At 39.5% G+C, this 14279-nt stretch overlaps 1 protein-coding gene across 1 annotated transcript in view; it reads right to left on the reverse strand.

The window, feature by feature from the left end:
* Positions 1-14279, reverse strand: part of CTNND2 (catenin delta 2) — a 934064-nt gene that overhangs the window by 552812 nt on the left and 366973 nt on the right. The gene's annotated exons all lie outside the window — the stretch shown is intronic.

A 14279-nucleotide genomic window follows, 5' to 3' on the forward strand; every position in this document is an offset into this window, starting at 1 on the left:
TCTCAGAATTTTTGGTACAATATTATTTGACACAGGGATTTAAATAGAATATCTAACCAATCTTAACTAATTTGGAAAAGTAGATTGTCTAAGGAAGCTGAAAGTAGTTTCTGTGCTTATTGTAAGATGACCTTTCCCTAGTGACATTGAGCAACGAATCCACACTACTAGTTTCCTCATAAAAAATACAGTAGCGAGAGAGAGCTGTATGGCTTTTTAGCCATGGCCAAATATCCACACTCCAGTTACGTATCAAAGGAAATTTTTTACGCTTGGCCCAACTCACAGAACTTAGAGCACAATGACCTGAATTTTTAACAGGAAACCGCCTCTCTGGCTAGTCCTCCTCACTAGGAGGGTTTTGTCAACACATGGGATATTTCATAGTTAAATTTATGGGCTGCACGAACTGATACATTGCCTTTTTATACATACCAGGCAACACTTATCTAGAACTTCCTATATGCCAGTCCTCTCTGAAAATGCTAAACACTTCATATGTGCTAACACTGAATTCTCATAGCACTCCTGCACATTACGAGCTATCATCATCCCCACTGTGCACATACAAAAACTAAGGTGCAAACTTAAAAATAGAATTACCATTTGATCCAGCAATTCTACTCCTAGGTACATATCCAAAAGCACTGAAAGCAGGGACCTAAACAGATACTTGTACCCCAGTGTGCACAGCATCATTATTCACAATAGCCTAAAGGAGAAAGCAACCTAAATGTCCATCAACAGACGAATGAATAAACAAAATGTGGTATCTATATCAATGAAATATTATTTAACCTTAAAACAGAATGAAATTCTGATATATGCTACAACATGGATGAATACTGAGGACATAAAATAAGTTGGACACGGGACAAATACTGTATGATTCTACATACATGAGGTCCCTTAAATAGCCGATTCATACAGACAGAAGGAAGAGGGGTTGAGGAGAAGAGGGCAGGGAGGATGGGGAGTTAGTGTTTAATGGGTGCATAGTTTCTGTTTGGGACGATGAAAAAGCTGTGGAAGTGGATAGCGGTGATGGTTGCACATCACTGTGAATATACTTAATGACACTGAGTCATACACTTAAATATTGTTAAAATGGTAAATTTTGAGTTTTATACATTTTGCCAAAATAAAAAAGAAAAGAAAACTAAGATGCAAAGACATGAACATTGTGCTGCAAATGCTGGAGCCTGCAAATGGCAGCACTTGGCCTGGAACTCGGGCAGTGGTGCCCGAGGCCCTGTTCTTCCCATGAGCCAGCAGGACTCACTTGCAGGCCGTAGCACAATTGCCACCAGTGCTGGGTGCACAACTGGACACAGCCTATCAAGCTCAATGGCACCACTCACAGGGGCGCACCTGCCAAGTCTTGTCTGGACCCCTACCAGGCCGTCTGCAAGCCCGACCTCAGCTCCCACCCTCCTCCTGTCTGCTTCTGCGTGGGACACAGATTCTGTGACTCCCAGCACTCGCCGTCTCCGCAGGCTGGCTGTGCCCCTTCCCTGTATCTCCAAGTCTGAAGCTCACCTTTCCCATCTCCTGCATGTTTTGTTTTGGATGGACAGAGCAAAGGTGGAGGCAGTGGCTGTTACTCTGCATGTCTGGGACTTTTTAGTTGTTCCTGTAGTTGTACTTTCTAACCAAGGACTCTGTCACTGGATGACACTTGATTTGGATTGAATGCTTGTCCCCTCCAAAGCTCATGTGGGAAACTGACCCCCAATGTGGCAGTGTTGAAAAGGGGGTCTCTAAGAGGTGATTAGATCATGAGGAGTGTGCCCTCATGAACAGATTAATCCATTAACGGGTTATCACTGGTGTGGGGTGGTGGCTTCATAAGGAAAGCACATGAAAACGCTTGTCATCTTTACTATGTGATTGCCTGCTGAGAGCTCCTGCCAAGAACAGGGCCCTCACCAGATATGCCCCCTGGACCTTGGACTTACCAGCCTCGAAAACTGTAAGAAATAAATTTAATTTTTGTATAAATTGCCCAGTTTCAGGTATTTCATTATGAGCAACAGAAAAATAATACAAAACTCTTCTAAGCTACTATGCCACTATATTTAACATTTAATATAAACCTGCCTTCTAAATTTTACTGCATACTCTTAACAAGAGAGGGTGATCTCATTTATATATCCCCGGGCACTTGGAGAGCAGTGGATGCCCAGGCGTGCTGTAACATCTTTGTAATGAATGTCTTCCTAACAGGTACCCTGGGGTGGAGTCAAGACAATGGCAGCAGTTGATGACTTAGATACTATGAGATGCACTAAGGGTCGAGAATGTTTTTCTAAACAGATTTCTCTAGAAAAGTAGATAAATTAGAATAATATCATAATAACACAATATTAATAGAGTCCATTTAAAAACATATGAAGTGTGAGCATACATATAAAGAGAGGCACATTTAAAACTCATAGGGGATTTATCAATCAACATCGTTTTCACAATTGGTCTCTAAGCCCAGGCATCTCATGTAGGGTTCAGAAAGAATGAACATATTGTTACTCTTGCAATTTTACCTAGTGTCAAATGACAATATCATCCATCAAGGAGGCATCACAGTGACTTGAAGCCAAGCCCGCACCCGTTGTATGCACAGAGGCTTTCTGGAGCTGTGATTATTCTGAGCCTCAATACCATGCTCTTAAAGAATAATTCACTGGCTTTTCATCTGTATACCCACTTTGGGTTCATCAAGTAAAATACAACCACTCATGAAATGAAGAGCTTTTATTCCCAGTGGCTCATGTAAAAAATGAAATGGAGATTTTTTCAAAAGTCAGAGTAATGGAAATATTTTGAGGGATTGGGAGAGCCCTGACTGGAATGGGAAACTAGGTCCCTCAGAAGCCATCAAAAGGGAAAGCAGAGTCTGGGGCTGGTGACAGGGACTTCTGAGCAGTGCCATGCTCCTCATGAAACTCTGTCTCAAATGTCCAGCTCCACACTGATGCCAAACCCCACCCACCCAGCCTGAGCCTGCAATGGAGAAGATGGTCCTGGGGAGTTGGACATGCTAGCCATTCCAAGATGGATATCCAGGCAGAGTATGAGCCAGGAGCCACAGAGAAAGTGAGCCCGACACTCCTCTGAACAGAAGACGGCACTCCAGAGGGGCAGGCCCTGACTTCAGTGGGGACAATAGGCTTCCTCTTATCATCAGCAGTGAAGAGGCCCCAGAAGCTATTGGGATCAAGCAGAGGTGCCTTGGGTTGGCAATTTATTTCACTGGCTTCATGGGACACACCTGATTTCTGATTTTTGGATAGGAGCCTGTGTTGACATGAGTGGGGTGATGAAAATATTTGAAAAAGGAAACCCCAGATCACACTGTGCTCATCTGGACAGATGGGTGCTTGCAGTAAATGACAATGAGAAAAACAGGGCACATGGCCATAATTTGCTGTCACTAGCTGTGAGATCTGTGAGATCTGATAAAGGAAGGGTTGTTTACCACTGGCCAAAAGGAAAGCAAAAGTCAAGGCTTGGACTAAAGGCAGTATTTGGATCCTACTTAACATTAATGTTCTATTAGGTGTAAAACAAACAAACAAACAAACAAACAAACAAAAAACAAATAAATTTTTAAAAAGCAAAGATATGTTTGGGAATGCTAGTAAACAGATTATTTAATTTCAGATAAAGAAATCAAATGCTCTGCAAAGCCAAAGCCTCTTTCAGTGAAGTACATTTTATTCTTAAATATTCAGAAAAGGAGACAAACAAGAAGAAAAATTCTTCTATAGTTCATAAATAAGAAATACACACGATGGTTCTACATAATTTGAGTGCTTTTTGATCTATTTTTAACACTGCTTTGGTGCTCAAGAGAAACTCACAGGGAAAAAATGATTCAAAAAAAGCAATACCCTCCCGGGAGTATAATCAAATAAAGCCTACTTTGGTAGCAGGTTTTGTAGTCTCCTAAATACAAAGCATGCAATGGATTTAGTAGATCTTTAGCATAACTATGAATATGAATGGGGACTTGGAGTTAACCCAAGATTATGTAGATGGCTTAAACTTTATTCAAGCCAAAATTTCAAATAAATTTAGAAATATTTTCATAAAAAAGAGCTGTAAAGAGATTAATGGTATTTTCAAACAATCTAAAATCGTGGATTTGAAAGATCTTGCTTTGGTTTATTGTCTTTAAAATTACTCAGAACAATATGTACTTAAATATCTAGAACAGAATTATCAAAATCTTCTTGTAATGATAACTCTATCTTTCCTATATTATTTAGAAATAGTAATTTATCTTGAAAATTACATAGTATGTACGGTAAGATTGCTTTCTTAAGCTCCACTTATTCTGAGCTTTAGGCAATATTGTATCCTGCAGTAAGCTTAGTTTCAGATACCAAAATGTTTCTATCAAATTAGCAGGCTAGATTCTCTTTGAGCACAGTTGTTCCTTTGGTTTTAACTCTCCAAGTGTCTACCACAAAGCTTTGTTTATCAATACAGTTGGTACAACTCTAGCTGGAGAACAAGGGTGAGTTGTGTATTCCAGACTGGCTCATATCTAAATATATAATGAATACACCAATGGATATATTCATTTGTAAATGTCCACATCCTCAAATGGCTAGAAGTGAGCAGGAAATGACTAATCTTGTCCCTAAGACTATCACGTGGTTTAAAAGAATCCAGGTTTAGAACAACTGGGCCTCATGTCCATGTATTCACTATCAGCAGACACAAAAGATCACATAGCCTGTGTTTGTGATTTCCCTGCTTTCAGGACCTAGGATCTCTGCTCTCTCAACTTTCCAGGAGAAAAGAGAGATTCACTCCAAGATAGATACAGCAGACTGTGGTGGCAAGAACAGCCAATCTCCCATTTCAGGAGACTGAGTCCTTTGGAGGTGGGGTGTTGTGGAATCCATAAGGCTTCAGACCTATAGCCCTGAACACTGCACTCAGAATTCTAGAATGTAAGATTTTCTGAAATCTGAAACCCGGTCACACAAGAATGGTAGGCCTTGACAATACTTCTAACCACATATATGTCTTAACACTACTTTCATCAATGATTATATGTCTCCAGCATCTCTTCTGGCAATTAGCAAACTTAATAGTATGGATTTTGGTACCTAGATTCTGGACTCTTTTTTTGGCAGCTGGCCAGTATGGGGATCCAAACCTATGACCTTGACTAACTGGCCAGCCCTAGATTCTGGATTCTTGACTGGCATTTTTCAACTGCTAATTTTCCAAGCCTAGGGTAAAAGAAAATAATGTTAACTTGCAAGCACACACATACAGCAGTACTCTGTTTACACTGAAGTATCTTTATAGTAAATTACTCTACAGACAATATAACACATGGCTTTCTCTCCTGTAAGCAATGAAAATAACATCCTGCTGACATAACCATCAATAAAGGATTACTCCACTGGTGGGATAGGAAGTGATGGAAAATGTTGGTATCTTGTTAGAATTGATCATTCTGAATTTGCAAAAGGGGTCTAATCCAGTGTGGCTGATATGAGTGTTTCCAAAAAAAGCAAGCCTGGCCAAGGAACATGGGAGAGTGCCATGGTGATGTTGGGGTACAAAAAGGTGTTACCCCCAAAACATGGTGCTTTACATGCTAGAGCAAAGAAGAAGCTTTAAGGTCTCTCTGACGTTCCCCTCCCTCTCCTGTCTCTCAATCCTCTGTCACTCTCCAAAGCACAGTATGAAGTTGGTCCCTTATCTGCCTAATGTCCAGGCCCACCAAGGAAGAAGACAGTTACCTCTGGTCCTTTCCCTGAGCTTTCATTAACTTAATTCACATCACAGGAAGGAAGACTGGAAACTGTCAACACACCTGGACTAAATTTTATCACAGACTATTGTCTTATATTTCAGTCCCATTCAGTATTTTAAACAAAATCATTTACCAATGTCTGCTTTGCAGGCCAAATAGACTTTGTCCCAGGCCATTGTATGTTCTCCAGCATCATTGCATCCCTCTAAGAATCATTTACTCTGACACCCCCATCTCCCCTTTCCCTATGGAGATGGGTATATAAGCTCTGTACCCCAATGGAAAATTGGGACATTACTCTCTTGTGACTCCCCCATGCTTTGCTTTCTCCCAGCATGTTAAATAATAAAATTGATTATGACTTTTCTTCTTATTGATCTAAATTTGTCAGTGATTTTTCTGAACGAACCTTTTGGGGTGAAGTTTTCCTTTGGCCCCTACAGCAACATGTCAAGTGTAGACAAAAAAAAAAAAAAAAAAAAAAAAAAAAAAAAAAAAAAAGGAAAGGAAAGAAAAAGCAAGCAAGAAGGGACTATATAAGGAAATAAAGGTCAGGGATGAGGGATTGAGGAAGGGCAGGGGACTGATTGCTCCCCAAGTTGAACTCCAAAAGTTAGGGTAAGCCACTGCCATGGGGGATTTTTATCATATGGTAGTAAATATTAATTATTAACGAAGGGCAACTCAGGAAAGAATCAAGGATGAAATAAAAACCCTCAAAGATAACACTCACCATTTTGATATATGCTTTTTCAGCCTTCTTTTATATGAATATTTTACAGTTGATACACTGCATATAGAAATTTATATTCTGCTGTCTTCACCAAACATTACAATTAATATCATTTAACAGTGATCTGATCATTGATTTGGCCAACTGCAGTGAGTACCGAGATGCACTTCCCAGACTATTCCCCAGCTGCTGAGTGTGCAGCCCCAGACCCGCAGTGAGCTGTCAGCACCCCTGGGGAGTTGCTGAGCTCAGGAGATGCCAGGCACAAGGCCACTCCCTTCCTGGGGCAGCCTACATCCTAAACCTGGTTGGTTGTGGGCATAGAAAGACCCAGCTCCCTTGCTTTACCTCCAAACAATCCTGATGGGCTTTCCCAGCTCGAGAGCTTCCCTGAGGCCGACTGAGGCCTTGGCTGTGCCAGCACCACAGCCCAGCTTCTCCCTCTGCCAGTCCTGCTCCCTTCCTTCACCTCCCCTCCCCTCCCCTCTTCCAGTGTTGACCTCAAGAGCTCCCCTGTAACCCCCTTCATGCTACTCTCCATATTGGAGTTAGCTTCCTGGGGAACCCAAATAACATTATTAAAAACATAAGACATTTAATTTCCAACTGCTTATAAGAGAACATTCTTCAAGCCAATTTCAATTTCAAAATGTTAAAATAATCAAAAGGATTCTAAAGACCTTTGAACTATGAAGCCAGTTTTTATTGAGGACATACTACTCTAGGTCATCCACTTTGCCGGGGGCTAAAAATGTGAGTAGAACAGGTGTAGTCCTTAACCTGTAGATTCTATGGAGATTTCTGGGCTGTGTGTGTGTTGTGTGTGTTGTGTGTTGTGTATGTGTGTGGTATGCAGTGAGCAATCTACCGAGACCAGAACACTATAAAACATGGTATGCAACTGGTGAATTTAAAAGAAAGAAAACCACTGTGTGTAGTAATATTTTGTCCTACCATTTCAAATTATTTCTGTAGGCTTAAAATAGAAAAAAAAAATCAAGAAGGGGCTGGGAGAAAATGGACATCTGTTAGCTCAGGAAATAAACTTTAATCAATATTTCATAGAATAAATTTTTACATCATCAAGGAGGAATCAGATGCTGTAGCAAGAGACGTCCCACAGCCACCAAAGAAGGTTTGCTTGTTGTTTCTCCACTGACAGGGAAAAAAAGGAAGAAGGGGGGAGATGAAAAAGAGTTTGAAGTAGTCACTTTGCATAAAAGAAGTGTGCAATTCAGAGGAGAAGGGGAAATCATGTTAGCAATTAACGCCTCTTTCTGAAATAATAACGCAATTAGTGGAAACTTTCACACCAGCCACTAGTGTTCCCAGGAAGCGGCAGCCCCAGGGGGCTGAGAAGGGGAAAGGTGGAAATGCAGCTTCACAAAGACACTCACTCTGGGCTAAGAGATGTCAAGAGGACTAGCATTCACGTGCACAAAAGGTCAGCGTCTTTTCACAATTACTAAATTTACATTATTTCTTGCATCAAATGGAAGAATTCCAACGAAAATACATAAGCATATTTTCCAGGAAAAACATAATGGTCTGTGCTTATATTTCCGAGTCATCAGTGAACGGCCCTCAACAGCCTTATGACATAAATCATACTCAGGAAATGTCGCTGAAGTCCTAAGGGGACTTGACCTCATCAATCCTGCCACCTGGATGAGACTTGGTAGCTCACAGTTGCCCAAGGAGAAAACGTCTTCCCAGCAGACTCTATGGGGACTCATGAGCAAAAGTCACCTGGACTTCAGGCAGCGAGCACCCTTTAACCTTGACCATGACACAGAGGCCCAGCTGGAGTCAGCAGTTAGCGGGTAATACAGCCCCAACTAAGCCCAACATACAACATAACTCCTGTTTTCCATGGTGACCCATGAAGCTTCCTTTCCCTGGCAAAGCCCTTCATGTTGGCACCAGTGTTTACTATCAGTGGATCACTCAGGGCAGCTTTTCTCAAACCCTGATGTGTATTCAAATGACCCTAAGGTCTTGCTAAAATGCAGATTCTGACCCAGGAGTTTTGTGGCAGCTGTGATATTCTGCATGTCTAATAAGCTCTCAGGTGATGCCAATATTCCTGGGCCTGGGACCTCTAGACTGTAGAGGGTGGGAAAGCTTGCACATCATTCCGGAGAGCATCCTGCATTCACACTGCTTGCCAGAATAAACGCATTCACTGCACGCTGGTGTCTGCACAGCGGTGAGTTTTATAGCATCATCTCATGCAAATAGTTCACCCACTTAACCCCTCTCCCAAACAAAAAATAATCACCTTCAGTCCTTTTCTTCTCAAATGGCAGGAATCTGAAAATAGACTTTCCCCCCTTCGCTTTCATATTGTTTATATTTTGCAAACTATTTCACCTTCCTTAGTTAATCTGATGATTAGGAACATCTTGAGGAAAAATTGAAAACCCCAAGCTGGTTGTAATTAACTGCTGACTCCCAGGGTTTCCCCTGTTTGTTGTAGGCTCTAAAGTCCCAATTGGAGGGAAACCCAGGGAACAGTGTAGTTCATTGGGGCAGAAGACAGAAATCCTGGGGGATGATTCTCTGCTGAGGCATCTGGCAACATCCACCTAAAATCTGAACCTCAATTTCCTTGTTTGAATGTGAGAATGTTGCCTCCTTTTTTAGAAAGCTGTCATCCGAATAGAATGAACTGAAGATAGGCAGCTGTCTGTGAGCTAAACATTCTAAGAAGAGCATAAAGCAGCTTTTCCTCAAAGACTTTTTTGACAACCCATTTTCTCTGCTCTAACTTTTGTTCTAGAGTGAACTTGGATGAGGATTAAACACTTTAAAAAAAAAGATATCTTATGGAACATTCATTCATCTGTGCTAATATAAAATGCAAAAGGAATTCTAATGAAATGATTCACTTTCTCATTCTACTCAAATATACTGCTTCTAATTCTTATCAAAGAAACAGCCTGCAATATGGTGTAAATATGCTTCAAAATACCCTCCCAAAGTGTATACCCCTCTCGTGTGTATATTAGCAATATGGTGTATTTTCTTATCAAGTTTATTTCCTATACATAATTTTTCATATAGATAGTATCAAGCTGAGTGTGAAATTTCTTGCCTTCTTTCTTTACTCCCCATTATAACAAGAGCATTTTTTGCAAGTGTAATCTTGTAAGAGGCAGTTTTTTCCTCCTTGTTTATTCCTTGAGTATTTATAGACTGAAAGAAAACTAAAAGCATTACTGCATCTGTAATTGCATAGAATATTACTTAAAAAATGGTATTTCCATGCTTGACATATCTCAGAAAAGTGAGAATTGGTGAAATATGGAAAACTTGCTGTGGGAAAATTATATACTTTGTAAATATATAAAATGGCTGACTTACAAACATAACTTTTTCTCCTCCTGTTACAAGCATGAAGTCTGGACCTACATTACCAAGATTAAATCCCAGATCTGCTGCTTATTATTAATCAGGTGACTTAGAAAAGCATCGCGAACTCTCTAACTTTCCATTTCCTCATCTGTAAAACAGAGCTAAAACCAGAGCTTCCCCCACGGGCTTGCTCTGGAACTAAACACAATTCTATATGTAAAGTGTTTAGAATAGTACTCAATAAATATTAGTTCTTATTATCTTAAGATGCATCTAAAAGGTCAGAGCAGTCATTCTCAAGTGTGGTTCCCAGACCCCCAGTGTTAGCGTTACCAGAAAACTTGGAAATACAAACTCTTGGGCCCCAAGCAAGACCAACTGAATCAGAAATTGGAGAGGTAGGGAGCGGGGCAGCAATCAGCCTTTAATAACCCCTCCAGGTCATTCTGATGTACTCTCAAGTTTGCAAACCACTGGGAAAAAGCATAGTATATCATTGATTATTTTTATAGATATAACACTGGAAAACCATTGGAAATTTGTTTCATGTATTACACTTGATCTTAGCCAAAAGGCCGAGAAGCAATTGTTTTATTCTGATTACTTTGAGAAAGGCTGGTTACTACTTAGAGATGACCCAGGAATCTTTAATATTGGTTCATGATCTTTATGATACTTAGGCATTCTAAAACAAAATTCTTCCTCTGATTATTCAATTAAATATCTGAACAATAATGTCAAAATTATCCTTTTCATACAATATGACTCCACACAAAATTAAGAGCAAAAATGAGCATTAAAAACATTATGGGCTTGAAAAGAATTTATGCACACTGTACAACTCATAGTTTTGAAAATCCATTCCTTCTCAGATATTACATGATACTTTTGAGTTGGGCAATAGTATCCTAAAGACACAGAGTAAATAATTACCTTAAAATTTTTATTTCCTTTCTATTCTGTTTTGACATGAAAAAGGAAAGCAGGGACAAAAAATAATAAAGATACCCACACTTAGGCTGGGGAGTGGATACTCTTGCTAGATGGGACTCAGAAGCAGGGTACTCTTTCTCAGAGCAAGATGGGTGGACATATATACTTACAGCGTGGTACTAGCTTTAGTACATAGGATTATGAAAAGCATATCTTAACACCCTATATAAAAACAAAATACATATTCACAAACTATTTTATAAATGTTTCTTCATTATATTCTCCTGGAAAATAATACAGAGTGTGGGATCATATCACCAATTTAAGATTCCCTGTATTCACCCATAATGTTTCCAGAATATTCTAAAGTAACTCAAGACCCTGTCTACTATTTGGTGGGTTCACTGTGGACTCAATATGAAGAAACTCTTCCTGCATGAGTGCCATTTTAGAGCTGATTATCCATTATCCTGTTGCTTTATTCCACATAGCAAAATAGCAGTGGGTCCAGAAACCAATTCCTTCCTTAGGACTGGCCAGCTGACCACAGCCTCACATTCCACAGGAATTAGATTCCAATTTTATTAGAATAGTTTAGAGGTCAGGATTTTCATCTCACAGAAGAGTGGGGGAAAGGAAGAAAAATGCATGGATCTTTGCAGGACACTCAGCAAAGCATATAAACCTATGCCTGCTGCTTAATAATTTTCCCTCAACAAGCAATGCCCATCAACAGGAAGCATAACTGTAACCTATACTCACATCAACACTTATTAATCTAATGGTTTGCTCATGTAACCCATGACCACTATCCTCAAAAGTATCCTTAGTATATCAGAGTAAGGAATGCTGTATAAAAAGGGCAAAAAGATTTCTTGTAATAAGTAGCATTTTTTTTCTGATCTTAATTTCAAAGATTAATTGTAACTTAATTTCAAAGATTAAAAATTAATTGTAATTATTGCTGCTGCTTCTGTCTATTTTCATAGCACATTCTAGAAATCCAGTAACATGGGTTTATTTATTCTATATTCCATCATTACTCAGTGACATTCTACTTGAGATATAGATTCTTAATGAGGAGAGATGTAAGTAATCTATTTCTTGGTGTCTTGTCAGTTATTTTGTCTTGTTAGTGATTTGAAGAGCTCTTTCCTAATCAGACTGGCTGGGAACCAGGTCGATGCATCCTGCTTTGTAGAGCTCTCCAACAATTCACAGGATGTTATTTCTAATGACAAAGTTCTCATAAACAGTCCTCAATAGTTTCCAGTAGACTAATAAGATTTTTCACTTGGCTATCTAAATGAGGAGTTAAATGGAATCAACAAAAGCCATACATAAGTCTTATAAAAGTGATGTGTAGTAAATACACTCAATATTTAAAAATCTCTAAGTTTCTGCTATTAAGATTAGTTAAAATTATTGCTATTAATATTAATCGTTGCTCTCCAGATGCATGGTGTACACCTCAGGTCAATTCAGCCCACAAGTGTACAATGCCCATTGCTGTCCTACATTCAAATTGTGGGGGGATTCAAAGACAAAAATGTCAGGGTCGCAGGTACTCCCCAAGGCAGACGTGAGATTCTCAAAACATTACATAATTGTGAAGTGTTTTTTGATTTGGAAGTTACCCAGACTGACTCTAGAGCATCCACATTTGAATTCTTACCCCTTCCTGGTGAGTGACGCCTTGGGAAAGAGCTCGCCTGAGGGCCAGCTTATGGGTCCAGTCTTGTCTTTCCCACAACTCCCTGAAGCTGTGGAGCTCTCAGCCCTAATTAAGCATGGTCTCCACCTATTTTCTGATCTCCTATTTGTAGACTTAGAGTCTTAGCCCTTTGGCAGGGATACTGGGAACTAGATTGCAAAATTCTAAGCTGATAGGTCTGATCTGAAGCCCAGTGTGCACAGGCAGTGGATGTCCTCAGTTCAAGAGAGAGGCTGTGTTAGAATAAGGAGCAGAGGCCCTGTCCCTGGGTGCACGTCAGATTGACGGGGGGCACTGTCAGAACTATGGGTCCCTAGGTTCCACTCAGAACAATGGAATCAGACTCCCTGAGGCTGGGGACAGGCTGGAGTGTTTTTAAAACCTCCCTGGAGGTTCTAATAGCACAGCCAGGGTGGGGAACCATTGATGTTAAACAGTCTTGGACCACACCTATATATTACTTTTAGCAGTTTAGTGCCAGTTGCTGGGATAAAGGTAAATGACCATAAAGAAAAGTCACTCAGAGTAAAAGTTCTTTTCCAAGGTTGTCACAATCGGAATTAGGAAAGTGTCACCATTTTGGTTTGTTTTGTTTCCTCACACCGTGGCCACCACCATAGAAGGACATCAAAGAATAGAATATATTTCCTAAATCAAACTGAATTAGTGATGGGAGTTTAGAAATTATGGAAAGGAATAATTAAGCTCCTTTTCTTTGAGAATCACAAATGCACTTGAACTTGCATTTTTCTATAAAGGGCTATAGGTAAAGGACGAGGAACAGTTTTCTTATCTTTGCTAGGGGAACATTTGGCTATGACACTAAATGGCTTCTATTATTCACACACAGTAAACTTCTCTCAGGGCATATAAATCTAAATTCTCATCAGGTCCCAGTAGTCTAAGTTCTATATGAGACAAGTCTCCAAATCCTCATGAGCCATATTTGTCAACCTATTTTTCATTATCAGCCCCAAAGGAGCTTTTTCAGACTTTTGTCCCAAATTGCTTTTCCCAGCCCATGCAGTTTTACCACCATAGATATACTGTGTATCTGTTTGTGTACTGTGCCTTTTGAAGGATCACAAACCACTATACTAAGAATTTTTGCCCTCCCCAATAAAAAACTATTTTTGTCCACTCTGTTGAGAATGCTTGCTGTAACCAGATGGCTCCGTCACCCAAGATCATGAGTTGTGGGATTTACTTCAGAGGTAACCCAAGAGTACACCCTCAGAGCTCAGATTCAGTAAATACTCACAATCAGTAGTGAATTGTGTCACATTCTAACCCCTAACCTTGTATCATGCTGCAAAGAATCACTGCCTGTTTGGACAAAATAACCTTCTTTTGAGGGAAGGTAAATATATGGATAATTGTAAAATAAGGAATGATTCTCCTTACTCATGATTTCAGATGACTTTTTAACTAATTATTCTGGATTTTTCTGCTCATTTTCTGAGTAAACTATCAGAATGAGAATTCTGAGTATTGACTTTGGATAGGTTTTAAAGTAAATGATTAAATGGCCACAGCTGCCAACATAAGTTGGTGATATATAGCAGACAGTAAATGCAAAATGTTTTATTACTAACTATAATAACTATCATTTACATAGTGTTTTGCCACTTAAAATATGTTCACATACATTCTTCCTAAAATAATGGAAAGGTGGTAAAATGATGTATGTATTTAATAATAAACTTAGAAAGGCATATAATACAGTTAAATTATTATAATTGAGCTTTGAAAGAAATTAAAAA

This window comes from Cynocephalus volans, chromosome 2, assembly GCF_027409185.1.
Source record: "Cynocephalus volans isolate mCynVol1 chromosome 2, mCynVol1.pri, whole genome shotgun sequence".
Taxonomy (NCBI): Eukaryota; Metazoa; Chordata; class Mammalia; order Dermoptera; family Cynocephalidae; genus Cynocephalus; species Cynocephalus volans.